At 41.3% G+C, this 24,737-nt stretch overlaps 1 long non-coding RNA gene across 1 annotated transcript; it reads left to right on the forward strand.

Annotated features, from left to right (window-relative positions):
- LOC120879346 lies at positions 1-24,187 on the forward strand. The gene is made up of 2 exons (XR_005724766.1): positions 1-188; positions 24,057-24,187. It is a non-coding gene; the product is annotated as an uncharacterized LOC120879346 (long non-coding RNA).
- Positions 24,188-24,737: the final 550 nt, after the last annotated feature.

The raw sequence follows: 24,737 nt of genomic DNA on the forward strand, positions 1-24,737 counted from the left end.
CACCTCCTACAGCACAAGAAACACTGCAAAAAAGCCCACAAGGCCCAATCACTGACAGCAGCTGAGAGGCCCATCTGGGAAATAACTCCGGAACCCCTTCAGACAAACTTGCCGTGTTGGGGTGACCTGGCCGTCACTGATTCCCTGCCAGCTCGTTTGCAGCCAGGATTTTTCACAGATGCTCCCTGGTGAGTAGCAATTTCCGGATATTTTTCAAATAATTTTCATTCTGCCAGCTGGGCACAGTTCAGGGTGTGCAGCTTGGAGCACTCAGCCGGATGGACCAATCAAAGACACTGGCCAGCCTGATCTGGATTAGACTGGACTGTGTGTGCCTTGCTCTAAGGTTGGCACACGCCCTGCTTTCCTCCCCTGTCGGTTTCCATCCTCCACCCTTCCACCTCCCTAATCCCCATAGCGCCTGCTATGAGCTCACCAGGCAACCATCTCCTCGCCTTCTAGCACCTTCTCCCCAGGCCAACACCATGAGTGGGCAGGCAATGGGATGGACGAGTAAGAACAATATTCTGGGACTAAAAAAGCTTAAATTTAAATCTAGCCCCAGTTCTGCCACTAACTAGCTGCATGGCCTCAGTCAAGTTGCTTAACCATTCAGGGTTTTAGTTTCCTCTAGGTTAAAATGAGAGTCCATTACCAGGCTCACATAAGGACTTGACCAAGTCACCAGAGCTATTCTGTTAAGCTGCACACCTGACCAACAGCCCACGTACACCTCACCACTAAGTATGTTTTCGGAGATATTTCAGGACTAGGGTTTCAGAAGAAAAAATCCAATGATAGCTGTTGAGCCTGTTTCAACGACAGACCCGGGCTGAACATTAAATTTGGAAGAAGACATGAAATCTATTATTAATGCTGCTTAGGGCAAGGAGAGGCTGAAAGAAATGCAGCAGCTATAAAAATCGATAGTGAAATGGAATTTATCCCCTCTGTGTCAGTCTGATGCCCCAGGACTTTTCCTCCAGGGTCCCAGGGTCCTCAATAATGAATAGTGAATCACAACATGCTTTCTGTGACCTTCAGGATATGCAAAGACAGAAGGATGAGAAAAGAATAAAAGAAAGGAGAAAAATTCTGGAAAGTTTAACTTGATTATTATACACTAGACTACTGAAAAATACAAATCATAAAATAAACTCACTTGTAATAGAGATAACTGCTGTCACCATCTTGACTATCTCCTTTCAACTTTTCTTATCTGACCACTATGAAAACAATTTCCTTCATTGTTTTGAAGTGTCAGGCTTCCCCTTAATCATTCTGGCTCATAGAAATCTCTGAATCCTAGAGAACCCAAAGTGAAAAAATAATGCCAGCAAGTGATTATGTGAAGATGTGGCAGAACTGGGGTAAAGTTAGAGGGCTTCTATTGCTTAGCATTTGCAAACAAGCCTTTGTCTGTATCTATGTTTCAGTATGGAGTATCAGGGATTACTTTCCAATATGCATTGTTTGATCCTTCACTTTAAGTGGTTTCTTCTGTGGTTTCCCATTGCACTTTTGATAAAATTCACACTCCTTAAGAGGACTTCCTGGGACCCTCACGGTCAGAGCCCTGCCTCTGCCTTTGTTTATACCCCTCCTACTCCCCCCAACACTGTCTACCCCAACAATATCTGTGCTTTGTCCAGGCTGTCCTGGGTCCTGGAGCACTCTTCCTCTGCAGTTGTCTGGCTAATTTCTAATTTATCTATCTGAACAGATTAGATCATTTTGCTATACCCTCCCACCCCATAATCTTCCCATATGAGCACCTACTATATTTCAGCTATCACTTATTTTTCTGCCTTGACTGTGAGACTAAATACCTTGAGAGCAGTGACTTGCTGTTTTGCTCACCACTGTATTCCCATCCCCAAGCATGGACTTTTTGCAAAGTGAATATTCCATAACACTTGAATATGTTAGTGAATGGCAGCCTTCATCCACATTAATCAAGAAAGCTCTTCAAGGGAACATATACTACCATCTTTTAGAGTGGGAGATTTTATACGTGGTCAGCACTATGAAGAGAGAAATACAGTGTGCCCTTCTTTGAAGTTTTGGAAAATTGTCATTGAGACCTTTATATAGTTTTTGTAAAGGCTATGGTGACTTTTTAAACCTCCCCAGAGTAGAATAAGAACTAGGGAGATGACCAATACTAGCCCTGCATTCTGTGATCTGAGAGAACACCAGTAACATTTGCATTCTACCATCTTGCTCCTCAGAGGGTTAGCAGAGGCAATCTTCAGCATTAATACCACAGGGCTCTTTGATACAGGCTCATCACTAGCGCTAAAACCTGCTAATGATAAGCCATTTTGTTGTTGTTTTAATTACTCTGTCGTTTCTGAATCTGTGACCACATAGACTGTAACCCGCCAGGCTCTTCTGTCCATGGGGTTTCCCAGGCAAGAATACTAAAGTGGGTTGCTATTTCCTTCTCCAGGGGATCTTCCCAACCCAGGGATCGAACCTGCATCCCCTGCATTGGCAAACGGATTCTCTGAGCCACATGGGAAGCCCAATGATAAGACAAACAGGCAAGAAATTTCCAGTTATCAGAAAGTAAAGAATTGAGGCTCAATTAAAAGTTGCAGGAAATCCAAAGTTACACAGATTTGATGTATTTTGTCTTTACAATGATTGTAAATGGGCTTTCATTCTTTTGGTGAATAGCCCATTACCTTCTGTGAGGGGGTCAGAGAAAGACTCAAATAACGGAAGCAAGACATTATCATTATCATGGCTTCCCTGGTGGCTCAGTGGTAAAGAATCCGCCTGCAACGCAGGAGCCCTAGGAGACACAGGTTTGATCCTTGGGTTGGGAAGATCTCCTAGAGGAGGAAATGGAAACCCACTCCAGTATTCTTGCCTGGAGAATCCCATGAACAGAGGATCCTGGAGGGCTACAGTCCATGGGGTCACAAAGAGTTGGACACGACTGAAGTGACTTAACACAGACATTATCAATGGGCTCTAGCATCTGCTTTCATCCAACCTACAAATGCAGCAGCCCTCTGCTCCAGCCAGCTTGGGTCTCTCATTGCCTTTCCAAAATGTAGGGGAGAAATGGGAAAGGACATGCTGTATCCCAACATCCCTGGTGGGGAGCGGTAGGTATCTTAATCATTCTATCATTTTTCTGGTAGTTGCTGTTACACTTATAATGAGCAACATAAACTGTGAAATTAAACCGTGGTTTTGTTTGTGCCATGAAAGTGTAAAAATCCTCCTTCTTTACCATTATAGAAAATGAAATTAAGAACAAACACATCTTGAGATATTTACCTCTCCACACGGGTCTGTATACGTCCACCACCCCTCTTTTTCTATCTTGTTTCTGCTATTCTTAGTCATGTCATTGGCATTCCCAACTCCAAGCTATTGCTCATGTTGACCAGATACCTAGAAGAAATGCCTTTCCCTCTCCCTTTCAGATTGGCAAATCTTGCCTACTCCATGAGGACCAATTTCTCTCTAACACCTTCCGAAAGACCTCTAGTCCACATTATCTGCCATATCCTACCCTCCTTTTGCACTTATAACCAACATCACTCATTTTGATGATTCATTACAAACTTTTTCCTTGCCTTTTGACTGTTCCTACTGTCTCTCTTGACTCTGTAATGGATCCCTAAGTCCCTCAAAGGAGGAAGCTGTGATGTTTTTATTACACTACTAAGCACACAAAAGATGTTGAAACATGTGATAATTATTGAAGCAATCATTAAACTAACCATGAACAAAATGTAGATCATAGGAGTAGTAGAATGATCTACATTTTGTTCACGGTTAATACCAGGCAAGATTGTCCCATCTCACAACTCCTTGTCAATATTGTCCTGTCCGTCACAGCTAATACAATGAGACAAAAATAGGTAATAAAAGGGATATGAATAGGAAAATAAGAAACAAAATTGTCTTTGTTCACAGATGACATGATCATCTATGCAGAAAATCTGAAATTGTGACAAAGATATTCTGGAACTAATAAGCAAAGATAGCAAGGTTGCAAAATACAAGGTTAATACACAAAAACTAATCTCTTTACTATATACCAGCAATAAATAAGTGGAATTTGAATTTTAAAACACAATACCATTTACATTAGTACTCCAAAAAATAAATAATTAGGTATAAAATTAACAAAATTTGTACAAGATATATATGAAGAAAACCACAAAACTCGATGAAAGAAATAAAAGATGTTCATAGATAGGAAGCCTTAATATTGTGAGGATGAATACTGGAGTGGGTTTCCATGCCCCCTCCAGTGGATCTTCCCAACCCAGGAATCAAACTGGGATCTCCTGCATTGCAGGGGTGTTCTTTACTAGCTGAGCTATCTGGGAAGCCCCTCCCAATTTGAACTATAGATTCTATGCAATTCTGATCAAAATCCCAGTGAGTTAACTGTGGATATTGGCAAACTGTTTCTAAAGTTTATATGGAGAGACAGAAGACCCAGAATATTGTTGAAGAATGAAGTCAGAGGATTGCTACTACCCAATCTCAACATTTACTATAAAACTACAGTAATCAAGACAATGTGGTATTGACAAGAGAACAGACAAATAGATCAATGGAACAGAGTAGAGAGTCCAGAAATAGATCCATTTAAGTATAGTCAACTCATCTTTGACAAAGGAACAAACAGTACAATGGAAAAAACTACTCTTTGCAACAAATAGTGCTGGAATAAAGTGTACATGCATATGGAAAATAATGGATCTGCACAAAGGCCTTACACTCTTCACAAAAATTAACTCTAAATCATAGATCTAAATGTAAAATGCAAAAGTATAAGACTCTCAGAAGACAACCACAACTCATCTAGGTTTTCTCTATGTTAGATACAATGACAAAAGTTATGATCCATGAAACAATAATTGATAAGCTGGGATTCATTAAAATTAAAAACTCCCAATCTGCAAAAGACATCATGAAGACTGCCGGGAGCCAACGTGAGGAATCCCGCCCATGGCAATGGTCATGAGGAAGGAAGCCAGACAAAACACAAAGGTGTGATCTAGCTTCAGGGGTCCCCCCTGAATTTTCCTGAACATCTACCCCCCAAAACCAGAGTCTCCCTGCCTTATTGCATATAAAAAGAATGTCTCGGTCTGAACCCCCTTTGATGGCTCTCTAACTTGCCTGACAGGTTCCCCTGGACTTTTTGCAGCTTGTGAATTGTTTATAGCCCCCCAACCATGAGAGGCACAAAGCTTAAAGCATCTTAAAGATACAGAGCCTTTTCTAAAGAGCTAAAAATCATATTGGTGATGGGTTTTCCGTGTTGAGTCAATGACTGTTCCCAGGCCTCCATATTCTTTATCTTTTAGGCACCTGAAGGATATTAATCAATGTAATTGGGATATAGGAATAGGAATATAGTAGTTTTGATGTTAGCAACACTAGACTTTTGAGTTAATTACTTTTCTTTGTTATATATCACTGCACTCCTCTTGTGTCCTTGCTATGTAAGAATGTAACTTTATTTAGTGCTTTCTGAGAGTGGCACCAGACTTTGGGAAGAACAACACAAATAAGTCTTCTGGTTGACAAATCCTTATCAGAAAAGGGCTGTAAAATGTTAATTGGCCCTCTGGCCAGAAGATGATGTAAATCACCTAAGACTTGTGTATACAACTAGGCATGCAGAGAGAAAGCCTGGTTTTGATAAAAGTCAGGGCTGCTAATGCTGCATAATTTTATATTATCCATTGATCTCTATGTACAAAAAAAGGTATAAAAGGCCTTTCTGGACAATAGGGGCCGGGCCAGTCGCTGGACTGGTTTCCCCCGTATCTTCTCTTTACTCTGTTTTCTGGCTGAATTCCCATCTGGGGCGTGGAGGCTTGCCACGTCTACTTATTTGCCCTGGCTTCTAAGATCTGTGAGAGAGGAAGCCCAAGGCGGGGCACTCTCCACTGTTCAAACAGACACCGGTGGCCTAACGTAGATGGTGCAAACTTTTGTCCTGAAGTTTTATTGGTTTTCCACATAAACCAAGTTATTCAGCATCTTTCCTCCACTAAATTTTCCTACTATATTATTTCTTCTTAATTTCTTTTATATTTCTAATTAAATAAATAAGCTTTCCTCGCCTATGCCGTTCACCCTTCGAATTCCCCTGGATCCACCGGGGCTGGACCCCGGCAGAAGACAAAGAAAAGACAAGCCACAGACTGCAAGAAAATATTTGCAAAAGGTTTATCTGATAAAAGACCTGTTCAAAATTTACAATGAAGTCTAAAACCTCAATAATAAGAAATAATCCAGTATTTAAAATGGACAAAAGATCTCAATAGACACCTCACCAAAGAAGATATACAGACAGCAAATAGCACATGAAAAGACACTGTACATAATGTCATTGAGGAATTGCAAATTAAAATAACAATTCGATACCACTACATACCCATTCAGTTCACTTCATTTCAGTTCAGTCGCTCAGTTGTGTCCGACTCTTTGCGACCCCATGAATCACAGCACACCAGGCCTCCCTGTCCATCACCAACTCCAGGAGTTCACTCAGACTCACGTCCATCGAGTCCATGATGCCATCCAGCCATCTCATCCTCTGTCGTCCCCTTCTCCTCCTGCCCCCAATCCCTCCCAGCATCAGAGTCTTTTCCAATGAGTCAACCCTTCGTATGAGGTGGCCAAAGTACTGGAGCTTCAGCTTTAGCATCATTCCTTCCAAAGAAATCCCAGGGCTGATCTCCTTCAGAATGGACTGGTTGGATCTCCTTGCAGTCCAAGGGACTTTCAAGAGTCTTCTCCAACACCACAGTTCAAAAGCATGAATTCTTCGGTGCTCAGCTTTCTTCACAGTCCAATTCTCACATCCATACATGACCACAGGAAAAACCATAGCCTTAACTAGACGGACCTTAGTCGGCAAAGTAATGTCTCTGCTTTTGAATATGCTATCTAGGTTGGTCATGACTTTTCTTCCAAGGAGTAAGCGTCTTTTAATTTCATGGCTGCAATCCCATTAGAATTGCCAAAAACAGAATGATGGCAACACTAAATGCCGGTGAAAACACGGAGCAACAAGAACTCTAATTTGCTCAAGGGAAGCAAAATGATACAGCTACTGTAAAAAACAGTTTGATAGTTTCTTACAAAACTAAACATACTCTTAATATATGATTCAGCAGTCATGCTCCTTATGCTGTGCTATGCTTAGTCGCTCACTCATGACTGACTCTTTGTGACCCCATGGATTGTAGCCTGCCAGGTTCCTCTGTCCATGGGGATTCTCCAGGCAAGAATACTGGAGTGCGTTACCATGCCCTCCTTGAGAGGGTCTTCCCAACCCAGGGATCAAATTCAGGCCTCCTGCATTGCAGGCAGATTATTTACTATCTGAGCCACCAGGAAAGTCTGAGAATAGTGGAGTGGATTGCCATGCCCTCCTCCAGGGCTTCTTCCCAACCCAGGGATCAAACCCAGGTCTCCCATACTGCAGTCAGATTCTTTACCATCTGAGCTGCCACGGAAGCCCCTCATGCTCCTTGGTATTAGCCAAAGGAGTTGAAAATTTATTTTCACACAGAAAACCTACACACTGATGTTTATAGCATCTTTATCCATAATCGCCAAAGCCTGGAAGCAGCAAAGATGCCCCTCAGTAGGTAAATAGGCAAATAAACTGGTACATCCAAACAATGGAATATTCAGTGCTAAAAAGAAATGAGCTATCAAACCATGAAAAGACCTGAAGGAACCTTAAATTCATATTACTAAGTGAAATAAGACAATGTAAAATGCTACTTACTATATAATTCAAATACATGACATTTTGTAAAACTATAAAATTGTAAAAGAATCAGTGTTTGGCAAGGGTTCAAGGGGAGGAAAGGATAAATAGGCAGAGCACAGAGGATTTGTAAGGCAATGAAACTGCTCTGTATGATATATGATGCTATAATGGTGAATACATGCCACTATTCATTTGACCAGACCCATAGATTATACAACATCAAGAGTGAAACCTCATCTAAACTTTGGAGTGTGGGAGGTAATGACATAGGCTCATCTACTGCAATAAATGTGCCGCTCTGTCTGGTGTGGGATGTTGTACACATATAGGAGGGAATAGACGCGAAATCTCTGTACGTTCTGCTTCATTTTTCTAGGAACCTAAAGCCACTCTGAAAACTAAAGTCTATCTATTTTTAGATCTGGAGTAAAATTTTATAAAAACATAAATTGTTTATTGATTTTAAGATTATTTGTGCAGGCTTTCATACAGGAAGAGAAGCTGGGTCTCTGTGGCCTAAGGAGATGTTAGATTTCCTTCCTGAAGGTGGCGTTTGTGTGCTATGGCCAAAGAATGCTTCCCTCATTGTTAAGAAAAAAGGAAAAAAAAAAGCTTTACCAGACAGTAAAACAACTCATAAAACTGTCATGAGTAATTCCAGCAGCAGAGCTGAAATGCAAGGCTGCTCACTGCACCTCTGCTTCTCTGTGACAGGGGTGAGCGTTTGTAGATTAAGATTATAGACTTACCTGTGGACACTGAGACTCATAACTCAATTTACAGGGGCCTCAGAGCTGAAACAATACTTGCTGAGCTATGCACTGGGATTTGTTGCAGCACCAAGAACTTGAGCTGTGGAAGGCCACAAATCTGGCTGATACAGTCCAATGGGAAGGGGAGTTCTCCAACCTGCACAATTAACTGTGACCAATGTACTCTGAGCCAATGAACAGTTACACTGTGGGAACTATTTGAACTTGAGGGGGAAATGCCCCAATTAAAAGGTTCTAAAACTCAGTTTCTGCACAAGGAGTCCTTCTTGAGCATGTTAAACACAGAAATTTTTGGACTTCAACTTCAGAAATACTAATGTCAAGAGCATCACTGGCATCTGGAAGTTTTTATCTGAGAAGTTTTCTAGAGTGGAAAATTACTCAGCTCTATAAAGAAAACAAACTACTGACATAAGAAACAACATGGATGAAATCTCAACAACAATATTCTAATAGTCTAAGCAAAAGAAGCCAAACACAAAGAGTAAGCACTGTATGATTGTGACAATGCGTATTATATATGATTATACATTATATACACATGTATGAAGTTCTAGAATAAATGCAACTTATCTGTGGTGATAAAAATGAGATTGATTGTTGTATAGGACAGAGGATTAAATGATGGATTTGACTGCAATGGCACATGAGGAAACTTTACAGCGTGATACTAATGGTCTACGCTTTTATCAGAGTGGTAGCTACATGAGGGTATACATTTGTCAAACTCGTCTAACTGTACACATAAAGTTGTGTGCACTTTAGTGTTGTAATGTTGTGTGATAGTGGCTCCGTCATGTCAGAATCTTGGCAAACCCATTGACAGTAGCCAGCCAGGCTCCTCTGTCCATGGAATTTTCCAGGCAAGAATACTGGAGTGGGTAGCTATTCCCATTTCAGTTCAGTTCGGTCACTCAGTCATGTCTGACTCTTTGTGACCCCATTGATTGCAGCACGTCAGACTTCCCTGTCTTGCACCAACTCCCTTAGCTTGCTCAAACCCATGTCAATCAAGTTGGTGATGCCATGCAACCATCTCATCCTCTGTCTTCCCCTTCTCCTCCTGCCTTCAATCTTTCCCAGCATCAGGGTCTTTTCCAATGAGTCAGTTCTTTGCATCAGGTGGCCAAAGTATTGGAGTTTCAGCTTCAGCATCAGTTCTTGCAATGAAGATTCAGGACTGATTTCCTTTAGGATGGACTGGTTGGATCTCCTTGCTGTCCAACGGACTCTCAAGAGTCTTTTCCAACACCACAGTTCAAAAGCATCAGTTATTTGGCACTCAGCTTTCTTTATGGTTCAACTCTCACAACTATACATGACTACTGGAAAAACCATATCTTTGACTAGACAAAATTTTGTCGGCAAGGTAATGTCTCTGCTTTTTAATATGCTATCTAGGTTAGTCATAGCTTTTCTTCCAAGGAGCAAGCATTTTAAATTTCATGGCTGCAGACACTACCTGCAGTGATTTTGGAGGCCAAGAAAATAAAGTCTGTCACTGTTTCCATTGTTTCCCCATTTATTTGCAATGAAATGATGGGCCTGGATACCATGATCTTAGTTTTCTGAATGTTGAGTTTTAAGCCAGTTTTTTCACTCTCCTCTTTCACTTTCATCCTCTTCACTTTCTGCCATAAGGATGGTGTCATCTGCATATCTGAGGTTATTGATATTTCTCCCTGCAGTCTTGATTCCAGCTTGTTCTTCATCCAGTCCATCATTTCGCATGATGTACCCTGCATATAAGTTACATAGCAGGGTGAAAATATACAGCCTTGATGTACATCCTCTCCCAATTTGGAATAACTTTGTTGTTCCATGTCCAGTTCTAACTGTTGCTTCCTGACCTGCATACAGATTTCTCAAGAGGCAGGTAAGGTGGTCTGGTATTCCCATCTCTTGAAGAATTTTCCACAGTTTGTTGTGATCCACACAATCAAAGGCTTTGGCATAGTCAGTAAAGCAGAAGTAAATGTTTTTCTGGAACTCTCTTGCTTTTTCTTGATGCAGCAGATATTGGCAATTTGATCTCTGCTTCTTCTGCCTTTTCTAAATGCAGCTTGAACATCTGGAAGTTCATGGTTCATATACTGTTGAAGCCTTGCTTGGAGGATTTTGAGCATTATTTTATTAGTGTGGAGATGAGTCCAACTGTGTGGTAGTTTGAACATTCTTTGGCATTGCCTTTCTTTGGGATTAGAATGAAAACTGACCTTTTCCAGTCCTGTGGCCACTGCTGAGTTTTCCAAATTTGCTGGCATATTGAATGCAGCACTTTCACAGCATCACATTTTAGGATTTAAAATAGCTCAGCTGGAATTCCATCACCTCCACTAGCTTTGTTTGTAGTGATGTTCCTAAGGCCCACTTGACTTCAGACTCCAGGATGTCTGGCTCTAGGTGAGTGATCACACCATCGTGGTTATTTGAGTCATGAAGATCTTGTTTGTAGAGTTCTTCTGTGTATTCTTGCCACCTCTTCTTAATACCTTCTGCTTCTGTTAGGTCCATACCGTTTCTGTCCTTTATTGTGCCCATCTTTGCATGAAATATTTTTGGTATCTCTAATTTTCTTGAAGAGAACTCTAGTCTTTCCCATTCTATTGTTTTTCTCTATTTCTTTGCATTGATCACTGAGGAAGGCTTTCTTATCTCTTCTTGCTGTTCTTTGGAACTCTGCATTCAGAGTTCCTGAGGAAAGGATGGGCACATCTTTTCTTTTCTCCTTTGCCTTTCACTTCTCTTCTTTTCTCAGCTATTTGTAAGGCCTCCTCAGACAACCATTTTTCCTTTTTGCATTTCTTTTTCTTGGGGATGGTCTTGATCACTGCCTCCTGTAAAATATCACGAAGCTCTGTCCGTAGTTCTTCAGGTGCTCTATCAAATCTAATCTCTTGAATTTATTTGTCACTTCCACTGTATAATCGTAAGGGATTTGATTTAGGTCATACCTGAATGGTCTAGTGGTTTTCCCTACTTTCTTCAATTTAAGTCTGAATTTTGTAATAAGGAGTTCATGATCTGAGCCACAGTTGGGTCCCAGTCTTGTTTTTGCTGTCTGTATAGAGCTTCTCCAACTTTGGCTGCAAAGAATATAATCAGTCTATTTCAGTATTGACCATCTGACGATGTCCATGTTCAAGCTGTCTCTTGTGTTGTTCAAAGAGGGTGTTTGCTATGACCAGTGCATTCTCTTGGCAAAACTCTGTTAGCCTTTGCCCTGCTTCATTTTGTACTCCAAGGCCAAAGTTGCCTGTTACTCCAGGTATCTCTTGACTTCCTACTTTTGCACAGTCTCCTAAGATGAAAAGGACATCTTTTTTTGGTGTTAGTTCTAGAAGGTCTTGTAGGTCTCATAGAACCACTCAGCTTTGGCTTCTTCAGCATTAGTGTTGGGGCATAGACTTGTATTACTGTGGTATTGAATGGTTTGCCTTGGAAATGAACAGAGATTATTCTGTCATTTTTGAGACTGCAGAATACTAGAGTGGGTAGCCATTCCCATTTAGCTGCATATAAATTACACCTTGATAAAGCTGATTTAATCAAATACCTCCTTTTTGGTGATTGAAATGTATGTCCAGGTTTGGGTACCAATGACTCTTCACTAATGGGGAATGATCAGCTCTTAAGTGAATTTGAGCCACATGGGGCTTCTTTTTTGGCATTTATATTTCCACCAAGAGAATTTCTGAGCCCTAGGACACTCTCAAGATCAACTTGTCTGCCTTCTGGGTATTCTATATGAGAAACAGAAGTTCCAAAAAGTTGAGAGACTTTTTCAATGCCACACAGTAAGACGTAAGCAGGTATCACATAAGAGTTCCTGGGAGCATTTTTTCTTTTCTCTCAGTAGCACACTGTATCCAAAGGAGTAAGAAAAGGAAGCAGTGAGTAGATGTTCCTCACTTTAATTTAGCTTCACTACTGTCTATAGGATAGAGCTACTTGGTTGCCTAAGCCAAAGAAATTGAGTTGTTGAAAGACCGTTTTGGAATTTCCCTGGTGGTCCAGCGGTTAACGATCTGCCTTCCAATGCAGGGGACTCAGGTTTGATCTGCAGTGGGGGAACTAAGTTCTCACATACCTTGGAGCAACTAAGCCTGAGCACCAGAACAAAGATCCCACATTCCACAACTAAGACCTGACTCAATCAAATAAATAAATATTTAAAAAAAAGATTGGTTTCAGGTTTGTTCACTGACTTATTTAACTAATAATGTCACATGGAGAAGGAAATTTGCCTCACGTTGACCCAGAAGGTAAGATGGAAACCAATATGAGAAGACGTGGATGTTGTATTAAGATCAGTTCAGGGAAGAACTTTCCAATCAAGTGGAAAAAGAATTAACATTTAGTTGAGGACATTCCATTTCCTGGCTACCTTATTTGTAACATTTTATTTAATTCTTACAAAAACCTCTGGGTGGCAGGTGGAACAATGTCCACTGGAAGGAAAGATATCCCCTTCCTGAGAGGCACAGCACTCAAGTGGAATAGTCGTGGAATTCTGGAGAAGTGATCCTTCACTGAGAACTGCCAAATTCCCAAGCTCTCTTCTAGTTCTAAGCTAATTTAAGTCTGAACTGAATAATCTATGTTTATCAAATGATTATACCCATGGGTTTTAAAGGCTTAGGTGTGATAAGGGATATCGGCCAACCTACAGAACTCTGTGATCTTTCAATTAGTCACCAGCACTGGGCACACAGGAGGTACCCAATTATGCTGACTGAAATGAAATGAGCTCCCTGACTGAGGTAAAGACAGGTGAGTTGGGGGCTCCCTTAACCTTGTGGCCCCCAACCCCTGCAGGTGTTGTTCTAATTAGAGCACGTGTGCTAAGTCTCTTTAGTCGTGTCCAACTCTTTGCAATCCCATGGACTGTAGCCCGCCAGGCTCCTCTGTCCCTGGGACTCTCCAGGCAAGAACACAGGAGTAGGTTGCCATGCCCTTCTCCAAGGATCTTCCCAAGCCAGGGATCATATTGGCATCTCTTGCATCTCCTGCATTGGCAGGTGAATTCCTTATCACTAGTGTTACCTGGGAAGCCCTAATTATGCCCCAGAAACCAGTGTAAAAAGCAAGAAAGACAAAATCCAGATTCCAGTCCAGATCATGAAAAGTTGCTGAAACTTCTTAAACCATCACAGACAGTTTCCAACTAAGCTTTAACCATAAGTTCTCAGGAAGGCCTTTTGCTGAATATCCTCCTGGAAGAATGCAGCAGAATGAGGCTACAACCCTTCTTTCAATGAGAAACCAGCATATGGCCAAGAGCCACTCTCGAGGATTGATAAACAGGAGCAGAAAGGGCAGCAAGCTACTTGTGGTTTAGAAATTGTGCCTGGTTCACTTCCCTTCATTAAGAAAAAATTTGCTTGATTTGCTGCACGGCAGTAACTGCATATCTGAGAAAACAGCCTTGATTGGAAGACTCTTAAATAGGGGCCTCTCCATAGATACTGGTAAATTTCTCCCACTAAAAGCCCTGCCATGAAAAGGGAAGACATGGAGATCTTGGATTATTTGAGCATGACCTTGAAGACTGGTACAAGGAATAAATGATGTGAACTCAGGATTCCTTTTATTCTGTGAGTCACAGCTTTGTCAAAATTACCCACTTCCACATGGAAGACAAAGTTCCAGCTAGAGTACAGGGAACAACAAGATGGGACTGTAGGCTTTGCCAAACACAGAGTCCCTGCAGGCCAGACACACCCCCTTGGCTTCTGGATGCCTGCTCCTCACACTGCAACTCTGCCCTCTGTCTCTCATCTTGTCCTGAATTCTTGTTCTCTGAGACCATATCCAGCCTCCCTGTCTGTAAGTGTGCTTCTAGCACAGAGCCTAGCAGAGAGAGGCAGAAGGCACTGAATAAGCTGTGATGAATGACTCAAGTTTTCATAATCCTTCTCCTGGACCTCAAAACAGCTAATGCTACTCAAAAACACTTCTGTGTGCCAGGCTCCGTGTTGAATACTTCACAGATGTTGCCTCATTTAATCCTTGAAAAATCTCATGAAGGAGGTACTATCATTGTCATCGTTGTTTTACACATCACTATTTTCATTAGAGGGCTTTCCAGGTGGTTCTAGTGATAAAGAACCTGCCTGCCAGGGCAGGGGACCTAAGAGACACGGGTTCAGTCCTTGAGTTGGGAAGATCCTCTGGAGGAGGGCATGGAAACCCACTCCAGTATTCTTGCCTGGAGGATCCCATGGACAGGGGAGCCTGGGGGCTACAGTCCATAGGGTCGCAGAGTCAGACAGGACTGAAGTGACTTAGCATGCATGCATTTGCATAAGAAGAAACAGACCTCAACTTGAAACCATCAGCGATGTTGCAGATTGGTTTCAGGTCTGTCTGTGGGTCCAAGGGCAGGTAGTGTGGATTGTTCATTACAAATCAGAGTCAATGTCCCAGCTTACACAACAGCAGTTTCTTAGCAATCTGGGCAATACTTAGAGTTGACATTTCTTAATACAGAGGAAAAAAGTCAACAAGCAGCAATGACTTTTTGTCTCTCCTTTTCCCTTGATCTCCTCTATTGATCTTCCCTTGATCAGCCTTCCAGTGCTGACAGGGCTGTTTAGACAAAAGCCTCCAAATTTAAGTGAATTCATAACTTACAACAGTCGATGTTTCGAGGGAGTTTAGCCACCTAGAGCTTTGATAACCTACTGCAAAAGATGTTTCCCTTCTAATTTGATAAGGTGTGAAGGCTTTTAGGACTTTATATATTCATCCAACATCTCAGTTTATTTTTTTTTTAAATGATCATTTACTGAGAGTTCACAGCATGAGAGAATGCACTAAGCCCCTTGAATACATTATCTCATTTAATTCTTAGGACAACAAACCCTCCTACTGCTTTAAATTGTTTTCTTTTAGCTTCAATGTAATGTGTTGGTTTGTGGGTAGGTGACTAGGTATTGATGACAGCCAAAGGCTGTGTATCATCTACAGGGAAGGAGAAATGTCTACAAAAGCTTTGCCAGATGATTTTTACTGAACAAGGCAGAAAGAACTGTCTCCGTGACAATGTGCCGTGTCTGTCTTGGTCACTCTGCCGTGTCTGTCTTGATCAACCTAACTTGTCTGTCTTGGTCAACCTAACTTGTCTGTCTTGGTCAACCTAACTTGTCTGTCTTGGTCAACCTAACCTAGTCTGTCTTGGTCAACCTAACTTGTCTGTCTTGGTCAGCTCCAAAAGAACCAAGACAGTCCCAGGATGTCAGAGTCCTGTGCTGCCATGTGTATGGAATCGTCTTGGTTTTCTGAGCTAGCCAATCCTTCACCTCACACAGTGCATAATCCAAGAGGGCAAGGCATCATCTGTCATATGGCAGAACCAAAAACTAAAACCGGTCTGGGTTTGAATTACATCTTTAAAAAAAAAAACCACTGATCTCTTCTCCATCAGGCATGGCCATCACTAAACTAAAGGCCACTTCGACTTGAATTAGAAAAAGCTGCCCCCTATAGGAAAACCTGGTGACTTTGGTACAGTCCTAGGCGAAACAATAGCACCTTTGTGCCCCTATCTCCAGGAGCTCGCAGCTCTGTGCCAGGTTCCAGGGCTCCCTGAGAAGGACATTCATTCCCACAGCAGGTGCCCCAGAATAACTGCATAGCTCTGTGTGGCAGGACCACCATCAGGAACAACAGAGATGTCCCAAGTGACAGTCCATGGACCCCAGCCCACTCACAGACGGATTTTATCGTCCCAACCATGTCTGAGATAATTTGAATTGCTTGTCTACCTTAAAAATTAGGAAATTTCACACAAAATCAAGATTTCAAGCTTCTCTTAAAAAATTAGGAGATCTGGGAACACTAGGTCTGCATTCCAGCAAAATAAATTGAGATTTGATGTAACCTTGGTTTGTGGGTAGGTTTCTAGGTATTAATGAGCTAAGAAATGCTGCCTGCTTAGGTATTACTTCTTCTACCTTTTTTATTTAACACCTTATCTTGAGTTCTATTCCACATTAGCACATAAAGATCTACTATCTTCTTGTGTTAACTTATTATTTGTATGAAAAGATAATACTTGTATCAGGTAAACAAACATCCCAAAGGCATAAAAGGATTGAACACACTATCTCCCAGCCACCCAGGGCTGCTTCCTAAAAGGCAGCCACTGCTACAGTTGTGTCTCCTTCCAGAGAATGGGTGCACACACACAAATAAATACATATGCCATCCTTTTAAGACACCACCAACTGCAAGATGCACCATTATTTTGTGTTCACTAAATAAGAAAAAAAAATCCTAAAAAGAATCATGACACCATGCCTTAATGATGTTCCCACTCAATCCATAAATCAGTCGAGTCAGCCCCTTAGTGCTCTGCAATTTGTTTCACCTGTTCCAAAGGACTGGCCATTTCCCCCTGCCCCTCTGTTACATGAAGTGTGGCAGGCAATCCTTTTAGCATAGCTGGGTAAAAAATAATGTAACACAACTTTATTTATGTATCAATATATATAATTAAAGGCTATTCTCCCAACTTATTTGGGGGAAAAATGAGGTAGGAATCTAACATTATTTTTCTCCAGTTGCTACGAGTTTACTACAGTTCTTACCATTTCCTATTGCCTGATCTTGGACAGCTTCACTCACGTGGCTTGTTTGACCCCTGTCAACACTGGCACTCTCAACCTGGAGTATTAAGCAAATGGCTGGACAGTGCAATGAACAGCCTCTTTGGCAGCCCGTTTACTGTCAGGAGTGGGGTGGCTTCAGCACAGGCAGCAAAGCCCATGGATAAGAACAATGTAGCTTGGACTTCCCTGGTGGTCCAGTGGCTAAGACTCCACGCTCCCAATGTAGGAGACCCTGTGTTCTATCCCTGGCTAGCGAACTAGATCCCATATGCCACAACTAAGAGTTTGCATGCTGCAACTGAAGATCCTGCTTGCCACAACTAAAAAATTTATATATATAAAAAAGAACTATTTGGCTGTTCAACTAGGAAGAGCCTCTTAGGAGCCTGCCCCATAGCTAGAGCTGCTTGGGATTGTCTGACCTGGGACTTCTGACCCCTTACTTGATTTGCCTCCCGTTTTCTTGCAGGTTGATGTGTTTAGGTCACTGGTAGAGGATGTAAGGAAAGAAAGTAAGATTTACATCAATGCAAGACAACCCCTGGTGGCTCAGTGGTAAAAGAATCTGCTTGCCAATTCAAGAGACCCAAGAGACGTGGGTTCAATCCCTGGATCGGGAAGCTCCCCTGGAGAAGGAAATGGCAACCCACTCCAGTGTTCTTGCCTGGGAAATCCCATGGACAGAGGTGCCTGGCAGGCTACAGTCCATGGGGTCACAAAGGGTCGGATTTGACTTAGCAACAACAACAAGACAACCTAATGTAAAACAAAGCTGTAATTGAAGTCTGGGAACAGGTTTCTACATTTACATAAAACATATAATACCTTTGGCACAGACTGGCATGGTTGTTTTAAGACAGATGTATCTGTGACCTTTACTATACTTTGCGCTTAAAAGATGTTTCTCAGACCAATTTTTAAGGCATGAGTTCTAGTCCTTAAAGGCTTCCCAGGTGGCGCTAGTGGTAAAGAATCTCCCTGCAATGCTGGAGACACAGGAGATGGAGGTTCAATCCTTGAGTCGGGAAAATCCCCTGGAGGAGGGCACGGCAACCCACTCCAGTATTCTTGCCTGGAGGATCCCATAGACAGAGGAGCCTGGCAGGCTACAGTCCACAGGATTGCAAAGAGCCGGACACGACTGAGCGACTAAGTACGTACATACAATACCCCTCCCCTAAGAATCAGCATGAGTCCCATGAATTTAGAAATCTGCAGCCTGCTTTTTTTCTGTGCGCGTCATTGTCTGCACAAAGATCCCAGAGAACTTAATAGGAAACAGGTGTTCCTTCAGGTCTGACGAGAGTGGTAGGACAGTCTCCACAGAGGTGATGAGACAGAAGGTCTCCTGTAACGAGAGCCTGACTTGAGGCTTGTTTTCGGGGGGATTAGGGACTGAGGAGACTGGGTGTGAGAGAGGTTGAGGAGTAGGGAAATCAGTTCCAAGCAGTTCTGTCGCCAGGCCTACGTGAGGTAAGAGGCAGGCATTCGCAGTCACAAGGTGCACTGTTTATAGCCTTGTTTCTCACCGTGACCACATTGACAGCTTTTCCTGGCGGTTCAAGCAGAACACATCTACAGCATCAGCCCTCACCTGCATTTCCCCCACCAAACATTGCTGCAATTTTTAAGGAACTATTTTACACTACTGTGAAAAGAAATGCCCACAAGAAAATAAAATAAACTCTTGGGAACAAAACCTGAGATAAAGGATTTTGCTGAGAGAGGTAAAAAGAAAGTACAACTGCTCAGAAAGCTCAGTTTAAAAACACTGGAACAGAGAGAACATTTTTTCACAGCAGCCTCCTTATAAATGGTGATTGGCTTCCCAGATGAGCCCACAAAGGACTACTTAGCTCACAATGTTCCTATCAAGTTAATCATGTTGTCTTAGCCTTGTGTAATATTTTCATATCGTTTGATTTTTTTAATAGTATGCTTTCATTTTCTAACACATAAGCTCACTAGAGGAAACTTTAAAAGTAGAGAAAAGTATAAAAAGTAAAGAAAAAATAAAAACTCACAAAGTCTACCACTCAGAGATACCATCTGAATACATTTTATTCCAGTCATCTACAAAGTTTTAACAAATTCATTAAGATATAATTGACATACAATAAGCAGCAATGTTTAAGGTATAATTTGGTAAACTTAAAACATGCTGCTGCTGCTACTGTTAAGTCTCTTCAGTTGTGTCCGACTCTGTGCAACCCCATAGATGGCAGCCTACCAGGCTCCCCCGTCCCTGGGATTCTCCAGGCAAGAATACTGGAGTGGGTTGCCATTTCCTTCTCCAATGCCTGAAAGTGAAAAGTAAAAGTGAAGTCGCTCAGTCGTGTCCGACTCTTAGCAACCCCATGGACTGCAGCCTACCAGGCTCCTCCATCCATGGGATTTTCCAGGCAAGAGTACTGGAGTGGGGTGCCATTGCATTCTCCGTTAAAACATGCATATGGCAGTGAAACCAACACCAAACTCAATATAATGAACATACCCACCCCCCAAAAAAGATCTCATGCCCCTTTATAATCCTCTCCTCTGCCCCCCACAGCCAGGCAAACATCAATCTGCTTTTTGCTACTATAGATTAGATTTTATTTTCTGTAATTTTATATAAATGGTTTCATATGTGCATGCTAAGTTGCTTTGGTCTTGTCCGACTCCATGTGACCCTATGGACTGCAGCCCGTCAGGCTCCTCTGTCCATGGGATTCTCCAGGCAAGATTACTGCAGTGGGTTTCCATGCTCTCCTCCAGAGGATCTTCCAGATCCAGGGATCAAATCCACGTCTCTTTTGTCTCCTGCATTAGCACGCAGGTTCTTTACCACTAGCGCCACCTGGAAAGCCTGTTAATGGGTTCATATAGTATGTATTCCTTTCTGTTTGGCTTTCTCAATCAGCATAATTATTTTGAGATTCATACACATTAGCTTGTACTAACAGTAGTCTGCATTGGTAGTTTGTTTTTTATTGCTGAGTAGTCTTTGGTTTCTCATGATGTACTCTGCATATAAGTTAAATAAGCAGGGTGACATTATACATCCTTGACGTACTCCTTTTCCTATTTGAAACCAGTCTGTTGTTCCATGTCCAGTTCTAACTGTTGCTTCCTGACCTGCATACAGATTTCTCAAAAGGCAGGTCAGGTGGTCTGGTATTCCCATCTCTTTCAGAATTTTCCACAGTTTATTGTGATCCACACAGTTAAAGGCTTTGGCATAGTCAATAAAGCAGAAATAGATGTTTTTCTGGAACTCTCTTGCTTTTTCCATGATCCAAGTTGGCTTAAAGCTCAACATTCAGAAAACGAAGATCATGGCATCTGGTTCCATCACTTCGTGGGAAACAGATGGGGAAACAGTGGAAACAGTGTCAGACTTTATTTTGGGGGGCTCCAAAATCACTGCAGATGGTGACTGCAGCCATGAAATTAAAAGACACTTACTCCTTGGAAGAAAAGTTATGACCAACCTAGGTAGCATATTCAAAAGCAGAGACATTACTTTGCTGACTAAGGTCTGTCTAGTCAAGGCTATGGTTTTTCCTGTGGTCATGTATGGATGTGACAGTTGGACTGTGAAGAAAGCTGAGCACCGAAGAATTCATGCTTTTGAACTGTGGTGTTGGAGAAGACTCTTGAGAGTGCCTTGGACTGCAAGGAGATTCAACCAGTCCATTCTGAAGGAGATCAGCCCTGGGATTTCTTTGGAAGGAATGATGCTAAAGCTGAAACTCCAGTACTTTGGCCACCTCATGCAAAGAGTTGACTCATTGGAAAAGACTCTGATGCTGGGAGGAATTGGGGGCAGGAGGAGAAGGGGACGACAGAGGATGAGACGGCTGGATGGCATCACTGACCTGATGGACGTGAGTCTGAGAGAACTCCTGGAGTTGGTGATGGACAGGGAGGCCTGGCATGCTGCGATTCATGGGGTTGCAAAGAGTCGGACACGACTGAGCAACTGAACTGAACTGAGTCGTTGGTTGGAGGCTTATACAACAATTTGCTTGTCTGTTCATCTATTGATAGATCTGGGGTCTGTGATTTCTTTTTCCAATATCAATAACCAGTTACCAGCTTTCTGATATCAACCAATTGCCTGACAATTCAATTCAGTTATGACAGTAACTACTCAGAGTTTGCACAGACCCCATAAGGTAAGGACTCAGTCCCTTGAGACTGTCCCCATTTCAGACAGAAGCCACAGTGAAGACCCAAGGCAACCCACACTTGTGCCTGACTGACTACAAATTCAGAACTTTCCACAATCCCTTCCTCGGTCTCCATAATTTACTAGCATGACTCACAGAACACAGGAAAGCAGTTTACCTGTGGTCATCAGTTTATGATAAAAGATACAATTCAAAAAGTCAAGTGGTAGAGATGCACAGGGCATGGAATGGGAGGGGAGGGGTGTAGATATTCCATCTCCTCCCCAGGCATGTCACCTTCTCAGCACATCCATGTATTCACCAACCAGGCAGCTCTCCAAACTCCATTTTTTTTTTATTTTAATGGAGGTTTCATTATGTAGGCATGAGTGATTAAGCTATTATGTAAGTAAGTGTAAGTCACACAGTTGTGTCCTACTCCTTGCGATCCCTTTCACCGCAGCCTCTGTCCATGGGATTCTCCAGGTAAGAATACTGAAGTGGGTTGTTATTCCCATCTCCAGGGATCTTCCCAAGCCAAGTATTATTTTTTTTTCCAAGCCAAGTATTGAACCTGGGTCTCCCACATTGCAGGCAGATTCTTTACCATCTGAGCCACCAGGAAAGCCCCATTGGCAACTGAACTCAGTCCCTAATCCCATTCTTTGCTGGAGTGGGGCTAATCCTCTAATCATGAACTTGGACTTTCCAGTGACCAGTTCTTATCCTAAAGCCATCTAGGGGCTCCACCAGGAGATACCCCAGTAGCAAAAATTCAAGTATAGTCTAAAATATTTGTTATAGATTAAAAATACACTCCTATCACTCAGGGAATTCCAAGAATTTTAGGAGCTCTGTGCCAAGAACCAGGGACAGAGACAAAATACATATTTTTAAAAAATTATATCACAAGGTTGTTTCCTACTTGGGGTTATTATAAATAAAACTATTAATTTTCATTACAAATCTTTGTAGAGATATGTGTTTTTATTTCTATTGAGAATACACCTAGGAGTGGAATGGCTGAATCTTATGGTGAAAAGTAAAAGTCACTCAGTGGTGTCTGACTCTTTGCAACCCCAAAGCAAATCTCCAGGCAAGAATGCTGGAGTGGGTTGCTGTTCCCTTCTCCAGGAGATTTTCCCAACCCACGGATCAAACCCAGGTCTCCTGCATTGCAGGTATATTCTTGACCAGCTGAGTCACCAGGGAAGCCCGAATCATATGGCATCTGTATATTTAACTTTTTAAATTCCAGATTTGTTTTCCGAAGTTGTTGTAACATTTTACCTTTCCACCAGTAGCGTATGGCAGTTTCAACTGCTCTAAATTCTCACCAAATTTTATGATCAGTGTTTTAAATTTTAGATAACCTAATAGATATGCAGGCCTAGCTCCATGTGGTTTAATTTGCATTTTGGTAATAATTAGTGATAAAGAGCATTTTCTATGTGCTTATTTGGCAGGTGAATATTTTCTTTGGTGAAGGTGAAATGTCCATTGGAAGATTTTGCCCACTTTTTAATTGGGTTGTTTTCTTATGATTGAATTTTGAGATTTTGGGGTTTTTAAAAATATATTCTAGGTGTAAGACTATTATCAGATATGTGATTTGCAAGTATATTCTCTCAGGCCATGGCTTGTCTTTTCATCCTCTTATTTCAAAGAACAGAAGTTCTTAATTCTGACAAAGCTCAATTTACCAATATGAATCATGCCACCTATTCAATAATACATTTCTGTGAAGTCTTTACCTAACCCCAAGTCTGAAGGTTTTCTTCTATGTTTTCTCTAGAAGTGTCCTAGTTTTAATTTTACATGTAGGCACAATGACTTATTTTGAGTTAATTTTTTCATCAGATGTGGTTTATAGATCTAAGCTGGGGTTTTTATTATTGTTTGTCTATAAGTGTCTAAATGTCTCAGCATAATATGTTGAAACATCTTTCCTTTTGCTCCTAAATTGCCTTTGCCCTTCTATGAAAAATCGGTTCACTATTTCGAGTTTGTTTCCGTAGTTTATTGCACTGGAACATATGTCTATCTTTACCGTGTTGTCTTGATAACTGTAGCTTTACAAATATTGGTATCAATTAATGAGAATTCGGCATGTTTGTTCTTTCTCAAAGTTTCTTTGGCTCTTCTGGTTTCCTTGCATTTCCGTAGGAATTTTAGGATCCGTTTGTCAATTTTTATAAAGAAATTGTATATTCATGATTTTAGAAAGTTTAAAACTTCATGCAGACAAAACATTTCTTATACGTGATATATACAAGGTCTAAAAGGAAAATCACAATGTAAAATTTTATGACAGTATATTGAAAAAACACAGCATAAAAATTTATTTTATGATGGAGCATTGATGTAGTAGCTATCTTGACCCAAGTTGTTAAATATGATGATCTGTTTATTATAGCACAGCATAAATAAAGCACAACATCCGAAAAAAAAAAAAGAAATTGATAGGCGTTTCGTTAAATTTGTAGATAAATTTGGGAAATATTGTCATTTTAACGATATTAAGCCTTCCAACCCATGAACATGGTATATATCTTCATTTATTTACATATTCTCTAATTTCTTTCAAACACGTTTCGTGGTTTTCAGTGTACAAATCTAGCATTTTCATTATTAAATTTAATCCTAAGTATTTTTGATGCTATTATATTGAAAAGAGGATACAAATACAATTGATAGTGGGTATTGATCCTTATTTTTAATTTTTATTTTCATATAGGCTATTCACCTTATATCCTGAAACCTCACTGAAGTTGTTCATTAGTTCTAAAAAAATTTCTATATGGATTCCTGGGAATTTCCTATATACAAGATCATGTCATCTGAGAATAAAAGTTGTTTTACTTCTTCCTTCCAATCTGAATGCTTTTCATTTTATTTCCTTGTCTAATCTCTCCGGCTAGACCCTCTAGTACAATGATGAATAAAAGTACCAAGAGCAGAGAGGGTTGTCTTGTTCCTGACTTTAGGGAGAAGCACTCAGTCTTTCACCTTTAACTATGATATTGGCTGTGGGTTTTTCATAGATGTCCTTTATCAAGTTGAAGAAGTTCCCTATTTTGTTGAGTATTTGTTAATTAGGAAAGGATGTTGGAAGAGTAATTGATTTTTGAAGATTAGACCAACAAAATATTTTGTAAATATGGACAAGCTGATTCTAAAACTTAGAAAGTGAAAGTGAAAGTTGTTCAGTCATGTCCGACTCTTTGCGACCCCATGGACTATACAATCCATAGAATTCTCTAGGCCAGAATACTGGAGAGGGTAGCCTTTCCCTTCTCTAGGGGATCTTCCCAACCCAGGGATCGAACCCAGGTATCCTGCATTGCAGGTGGATTCTTTACCAGCTGAGCCACGTGGAACCCAAAACTTAGAAGAACAAAGTAAATAAAGCAAAGAA

This window comes from Oryx dammah, unplaced genomic scaffold (genome assembly GCF_014754425.2).
Source record: "Oryx dammah isolate SB20612 unplaced genomic scaffold, SCBI_Odam_1.1 HiC_scaffold_20, whole genome shotgun sequence".
Lineage (NCBI taxonomy): Eukaryota > Metazoa > Chordata > Mammalia > Artiodactyla > Bovidae > Oryx > Oryx dammah.